This window comes from Rattus norvegicus, chromosome 2 (genome assembly GCF_036323735.1).
Source record: "Rattus norvegicus strain BN/NHsdMcwi chromosome 2, GRCr8, whole genome shotgun sequence".
NCBI lineage: Eukaryota > Metazoa > Chordata > Mammalia > Rodentia > Muridae > Rattus > Rattus norvegicus.
In genome coordinates this window covers 177,668,739-177,676,146 of record NC_086020.1, presented here as the reverse complement: position 1 = coordinate 177,676,146, position 7,408 = coordinate 177,668,739, and positions in this window count along the sequence as shown.

Here is a 7,408-nt window from a genome sequence, read left to right as displayed (position 1 = left end):
GCAGAAACCCTCCAGGGGTTTTTGTGGGTGAATCTGAGTGGAAGCTAAGCCTTCGGGGCAGCTCTCCACACTCCCGTGACTTGGATTTCAACAGCACTGGGCAGTGCGAGACAGCCCAGGCCAGCTCATTCCGTGCTCATGCTAGATGCACATGCAGGCGAGTACATGTGGAACGGTAACTTCAGCATCTTAAGGTTTTATTTTTCTTGTCCAGGGATGACTAAACCTAGGGTCTTAGCATAGGCAAGTGCTCATTTATTTCATCTTTAAGGAGATCAAAAAAAATTTTATGTTCATGTGTACATACCTATATGGGTACAGAGTCCTAAGGAGAACACAGATGTTGGATCTTGTGGAACTGGAGTTAAGGTGGTTGTGATCGGCCCAGTTTCTGTGGGAAACTCTGGAAGAGCTGCAGCAGTGCTGTGAACCGCTGAACCAGGCCCTGGCTCTTGATTCTTTCTGCCCACTCTTCTCCATTGCTCCCTGAGGCTTGGAGAGGGTGATAAAGATGTCCTCTTTAGAGCAGTCCATCTCTGTCAGTCTTGGCACTTTGGCCTGTTAAAAGTTTCTTTAATAACCACCATCTTTAAAAACCAAAACCAACCAACCAACTCATGTACCCCAGGCTAGCCTCCAGCTCACCACACAGTTACAGATGAAGTCTGTCCTGCCTCTGCTTCCCCAGTACAGCACAGGCTGTACCACTACGACTGGTTAATGTGGTTAGGATTTGAACCCAGGCCTTGGTGCATTCTAGGCAATCAAGCTCTACCCGAGCCTTCAACTTTCCTTTTCATTTTTAAAGCCCTTTCATTTGGAGATAGATGAAACTTACCGAGCTGCCCAGATAAGCCTTGAATTTGCTCTGCAGCTCAGGTTGGTCTTGAATTGTTTGCCTTGGACTCCTGAGTAGCTGGAATTGCAGGCATTCACCACTGTGTTCTCAAGGTTTTTATTTTTTAATCTCCCCCTCCTATTGCTTCTTTTCCTCAGAGAATATCCTAATAGCCTCTCAGCTTCATGGCTTCTCAAGTAAATACCAGTGAACCCAAACAAACATTTGTAGATCGACTGTGACTCCAGACTGAGGTAGGCCAGGGTGCTGGGCAACTTCAATACAGTGATCTGACCCACCCCTGGGCTGAGTCTACCCCTCTGCTAATCCATCTGTCCTGAGGCAGTGTTCCCTGTCCTCCTCCTTTCCTCCTCCTCCTCCTCTTCTACCATCACCACCTCCTCCTTCTCTTCTTCCTTCTCCTCTTCCTCCTCTTCCTCCTCCTCCTTCTCTTCCTTCTCCTCCTCCTCTTCCTCTTCTTCTTCCTCCTCCTTCTCTTCCTCCTCTTTTTCCTCTTCCTCTTCCTCCTCCAGCTCCCCCTCCCCAGGAGTTCCTAGTGAATGCTCAGTTCAGAAGTCAGGAGGAACAGCCTCATCCTTCAAGAGAGGTAAGGAAGCTGAGACAAGAGGTTGTCTTCAGTTTGAGACCAGTCTTAGTTATAGAGCAGGATTTTGTTACAAACAAATGGGACAAGAAGAGGACCACAAGCCTGGCAACAGCCTAGGTTGGTTGTTTTGTCTTTGTCTTTTGTTTTTTGAGACAGGATCTTATATAGACTAGGGTGCCCTGGAATTCAAGGATATCTACCTGCCTCTGCCTCCTGAGTGCTAGGATTAAAAGCCTGTGCCTGCCTCTAAATGGGAAGAGCTCTCCCAACCTACAACAGCTCAGGGTGTCTGGCCTTGTTCACTCTACTTCCTCTGTCACCCCCACCCAAAGGCTAATTAATACCCTTCCCGTGACCAGTGGGCCCTTGGCGTTACCTGTTCTTTCTGTCCCTTGAGGCTCCTTATTAGACCTGTGGTGAGGTTTTCCAGGCAGAAGAGGGTCAGTCAGCCACAGAGAGAATGTTCCCCTTCCCTTTTCTTTGTTTCTGGTGAGCGTATCTTGTTCTATAGCCAAAACTGGTCTTGAACTCATGATGAGTTCCCACTTGGCCTTCCAAATGCTGGGAGATTACAGGTGTAAGCCACATACCTGTCTTGTTGGTCCTATTCTCTCCTCAGCCCTCCTCTGTCCTGTCTCCTACTGGGCAGAAATAATCGTTACAATTCCTATGCCACTATTTCAGTGATCTGGACCCACTGAGCCATTTCTGTTCTAAAGATGGGACTAGTAGTTGAGTGTGTGCTGCTTATATTTTTGCATTAGCTTGACACAAGGATGGGTCATCTGAAAAGAGGGGACCAAAAAAAAAAAAAAACAAAATGAAAAGAGGGGACCTCAGTCGAGAAAATGCCTCTATCAGAGTGGCCTCTAGTCAAGTCTGGGCATTTATTTTTCATTAATGATTGATGTGGGAGGGTCCAGACCACAGTGAGCAGTGCCACTCATAGGCTGGTGGTCTTGGGCTGTATTAAAAAGATTGAGCAAGAGAGCAAGCAAGCAGGCAGCATTCCTCCATTGTTTCTGCTTGAAACAATGTTGAGTTCTCAAAGCCAGTTGTGGTGGTTCTGACCTGCAATCCCAGCACCCAGGAGGGCGAGGCAGGAGAAACACTATGAGTTTGAGACAGCCAGCCTAGGCTGTATATGAGACCTTGTCTTAAACATAAAGGATCAGAAGGACCTGATAGACATGCCTTCCCATCGTTCGTAAGAGAACAGACTAAAGCGCCCAGGCTGACCAGGCAGGCAGCTGTAGCACCTTTCTGTCGCTACCAGATAGGGCACAAGGGAGGGAGTCGCAGAGGTAAAATCAGGATGGTAGACCTTGTTCTTGAGACTAGAGGGACCTAGGCATTAGGAGGCTTCTGCATTGACTCCTGGAGCTCTGGAAAGGGGAGATGCAATATTCTTCCTCATGTCTGATCTGGAAACTGCATCTGCATTTCTACTTGACTCTTCAGGTCTGGCTCTGCCCAGCAATAGAGAAAGTGTCCTGTGCTTGGTTTCTGTAACGCTTCGGCTGACCCACCTCTCTCTGAGACAGTGCCCTTGAACACTGTGAGGGTGTGGACTTATCTGACCCTCACAAGCTTTCTGCAAGCTCTCCAGTTCACAGTTTCCAGGAGCTGCCCTGCCCTGGCCCCAGCTGGGGAGGGGTAGCCCCGTTCTCCCTGAGCCGAGTAAGCGTGCTGCTAAGATGTAGCACTGGGCCAGTTTGTGCCAGATCCTGGGTCTCATCCCTGTACCACAACACAACAGCAAAAACTGTGAGTGTTTCTTCTGCAAAAAGGCTGTTAAGGCACAGTCGGTTTCTAACTCCAAGTGTTGGGAGCTTGAGGAAGGAGAATGCCAACCTCCACTGCATATAGTAAGTGTAGAGTTCAAGGTCAGAATAGTTTTCATAGATCTGTCTCAAAACAGAATAAAACAAACCCAAAAACAAAACAAAAAGTGTGTGTGTGCGCGTGTGCGCGCACTTGCAGTCCAGCTCAATAGTAGGCCTAGATTGAGCTTGGTCCTAGGTTCCATTTCCAACACTACAAATACTAACAAAAGTATGTAAGTGGACAGAGAACAAGGGTTTGCCTGGGGCTAGAGCGTCCTGAGGTTTGCAGGCTGGATATGCTATAGTCTTTCTTTTGTTATCTTTTTTCAATAATTTTTCCACTTCTTTTTTAAAATTTGTATTTATTTTTATATATTTGAATACAGAGGGCATCAGATCCCATTACAGATGGTTGTGAGCCACCATGTGGTTGCTGGGAACTGAACTCAGGACCTCAGAAAGAGCAACCATTGCTTTTAACCGCTGAGCCATCTAGGGGAAACTGGGAAGGAGGATAACATTTGAAATGTAAATAAATGAAATAACCAATAAAAAAACTTTGTATAAAAAATTCTTGTATTTATTCTTCTTTCATACAATACATTCCAACTGCAGCTTTCCCTTCCTCCCCTCCTCTCAGTCCTTCCTGCCTCACATCCTTTCTCCTCCAGAGTCACACCCCACCCTCTTCCAGAAAAGAGCAGGTCTCCCAGAGTCATCAACCAAACACCACCTAACAAGATGCGGTAAGACCAAGCACACCACCCAGTTCTGGCTGCTTAGGATACCCCCACTACCACAGTCAGGAGTCCCCCCAAACACCAAGCCAACAACCTGACATATATGCAGGGGACCTGGCGTAGTTGGATGCTGGCTCCACATGACTGCCACTTCAGTCTCTGAACCCCTAAGAGCCTTGCTTAGGAGATAGCTGTGGGCTGCGCTCTCCAGGTGTTCTCCCATAATTCCTCCTCCTTTTCTGCATACTTCCCTAAGCTCTGAGAGGAGGGACCCATTTGAGACCTCTAACCTGGGCTCTCTCTTCCGCTAGTTTGGCCGTGGGCATCCACTCCCATCAGCCTCTCTCTATCTGCCACTTGGGGAGACTTGAGCCATTTTAGGAACACTCTCTCTCTTTTGTCTCCCAGGCCTCAGTTGAGCAGAGATAAAGGTGAACATGCCAGATGAGATTAAGACAGAGGTGAGGATGTGGCTGCTGGTGGAAGGAACAGACCTGTCCCTTTTGCCAAGATGTAGCGCTGCTGGGCACTCCCTGGCCACTCCGGGGCAGGGGATGCTGGCCAGGCGCCTCCGTTGGTGCAGGAAGAAGTGGGTGTGGGCGGCTGGATGCCCACCTGCAATGCGGTAGGGGTGGGAGGTCGCTGGCCCAGGCTTCCCCAGAGCTAATGAGAACGTTACATTTCTACTTTGATTCCTAATCTCCCAGCCTTCCCTGCGTGTGGCACCATGCCGCAGACTCCCCAACAGTCTCATCCCAGGTCAGAGGGACAGCTCTGCAGCTCTCACAAACAGCTGTGCTCGACTCCTACTGTTGTTAGGTGTGCTGATGGCAGAGATTCAGAGAGTGGGCACAAAAATCTCGGAGTCTAGTACAGCGCCTTGGGCGAAGGCTGACTGAAGTGCGGCAAAGAGAGGTGCCATAGCTTCCCTGTACTTTTCTAACGCGCACCAAACCTTGAATCCCATTCTAAACACTGAAGGTAGGCGAGAGGGAGAAAGAAAAAAGTTTCAGATTGTGATGAGATAACACAAAACGATCAAGAGAAATATATAACACACGTGCGCACGCACGCACGCACGCACGCACGCACGCACGCACAGTGGTTTGGCATTGGTCTGTAATCCCAGAACTCAGGAAACAGAGACAGGATCAGGAATACAAGGCCAACTTGATCTATACAGGTCTACACAGGGAGTTCGAAGCCAGCCGGGGCTGCATAGTCAGACTCTGTCTCCAAACACAAAACACCCCCCACCCCCTTCCCCAGTAGAGTCTGGGCGGCTAAGTTTGTGGCTCAGTGGTGGAACATTTCATAGCATATGCAAGGCCCTAGGTTTAATTCCTGGAGACCTAAGAGACAAATCAACACAAAAACTATATTTGGGGTGGGAGGAGCTGCTGATTTTGCCTAGTGTAGCCTTGAGCCCTTAGGCTTAAGTGATTCAGGGCTTCAGTCCTAGAGGATTATATATGGAAAGACCTTGGTTGTGGCACTGAGACTGTGCTGCAGACCAGGCCAAAGCAGCGGCCATGCTCACCAGAGTTGAAGCGAAGAGCCTTGCTCCCTTAGGGAAACAGCGTTGACCTCCAGGAGAATCTGTGAAGAGGATTTGGGTTTGAGTCCCCAACACTCACACAGCAGCTCACAACCAGCGGAACTCCATGGGCTAAAAGGCACACATGTAGTCCACAAAATACCCACACACATGAAATAAAACACTTAAAATTAAAGCAGGGCATGGTGGTACAGACCTTTAGTCCTGCCACTTGAGAGGCAGAGATAGGCAGTGAGTCTGAGGCTAGCCTGGTCTACGTAGCTAGTTCTAGGCTAGCTAGAGCTACAAAGTGAGACCCTGTCTCAAGAAGGCACTAGATGCAAACATTAAAATAAAAATAGAGCAGGATACAGTGATACATGTCTTTAATCCCAGCACCCAAGAGGTAGAGATAGGTGGATTCTGGGAGTTCAAGTATGAACTTGGTATAGGGAGTTCATTCAGGGCAGCCAGGGCTTCATATTGAGACTGTCTCAATAAACAAGTAAGTAAATGAAGTGGACCAAGAGAGAAAAGATGGTAGGTGGGAATGAGTTATGGGGTTAGAGTGGCCACAGAAGAAGGGGCCCTGGCACCTGACGCTTCTGTCTCTGGAAGGGAGCTCCCTGGAGCTGGCCTCTCAGACTTAACTGGTGAGCGTGGGTGTGGTGGTTTGAATAAGGATAGCCCCATAGGCTCGTGTGTTTGAATGCTTATCCTCCGGGAGTGACACCATTAGGAGGTGTGGCCTTTGGAGTAGGTGGAGCCTGGTTGGAGGAAGTGTGTCACTGTGGGGGAGGGCTTTGAGGTCTCCTATGCTCAAGCTACAGCACACCACATCTGCCTGCACGCTGCCATGCTTTCCCACCAGCGATGGTAGTGGACTGAACCTGTGAATTGTAAGCCAGTCCCAGTCAAACGCTTTCCTTTATAAGAGTTGTCATGGTCATGGTGTCTCTTCACAGCAATAAAACCCTAACTAGGACACATGCCCACTTTGGAGCTTTAAACTATTCAAACATTCACGATAACTCCCTTTAATTCTGGTTCTAGCTTTGGGTTTTATCGACTTATATCTCTTCTGGAGGGAATCAGTAAAATTCCAACCAGGAATGGTCATTCTTGATTGTCAGCATGATTATACCTGGAATTAACTAAAATCCAAGAGGCTGTGTAAACCTCTTTTTTTTTTTTTTTTTTTTTGGTTCTTTTTTTCAGAGCTGGGGACCGAACCCAGGGCCTTGCGCTTCCTAGGTAAGCGCTCTACCACTGAGCTAAATCCCCAGCCCTGTGTAAACCTCTTAAAAAGGGATTTTTTCCCCCTTAATTAAATCATTTGAAGCAGGAAGGCCGTTTTTAATCTGGATCTTTTGAGGTGGGAAGAGTCACCTTTTATCTGGGCTACATCTTTTGGTTACAGCCTAAATAAAGGAGAAGGAAGCTTAAGTTCCTTGCCTGCTTTCCTTGATCTCACAGATAAGCCCATTTCTTCACTGGAATTAGAGCCTGCTTCTTCAGGATTCTGGAGCATACTGAAGACGGGCCCAGACATCCAGCCTTGTGGACTGAACAATGACTGAGTTCTTTGATTTTCTGTTGGTAGACAGTCATTGTTGGACTAGCTGGACCACAGGCTACAAGCCACTCTAGTAAATTCCCTTTCTATATCTACATATAGATTTATTCTATCAGTTCTGTCCTAGGGAACCCTGACTAATATGATATCCCTGTGTGCCTATGTCTCCTACCCTTCCCTTCTTCTCCCTGTCCTTTTTCTAGGTACCATGCTCTTTCTCAGTGCTCACAATTAACCCAAATTGTCTGCTACTGCTATTTCGTAAACTCACCTTGCTTCATTAT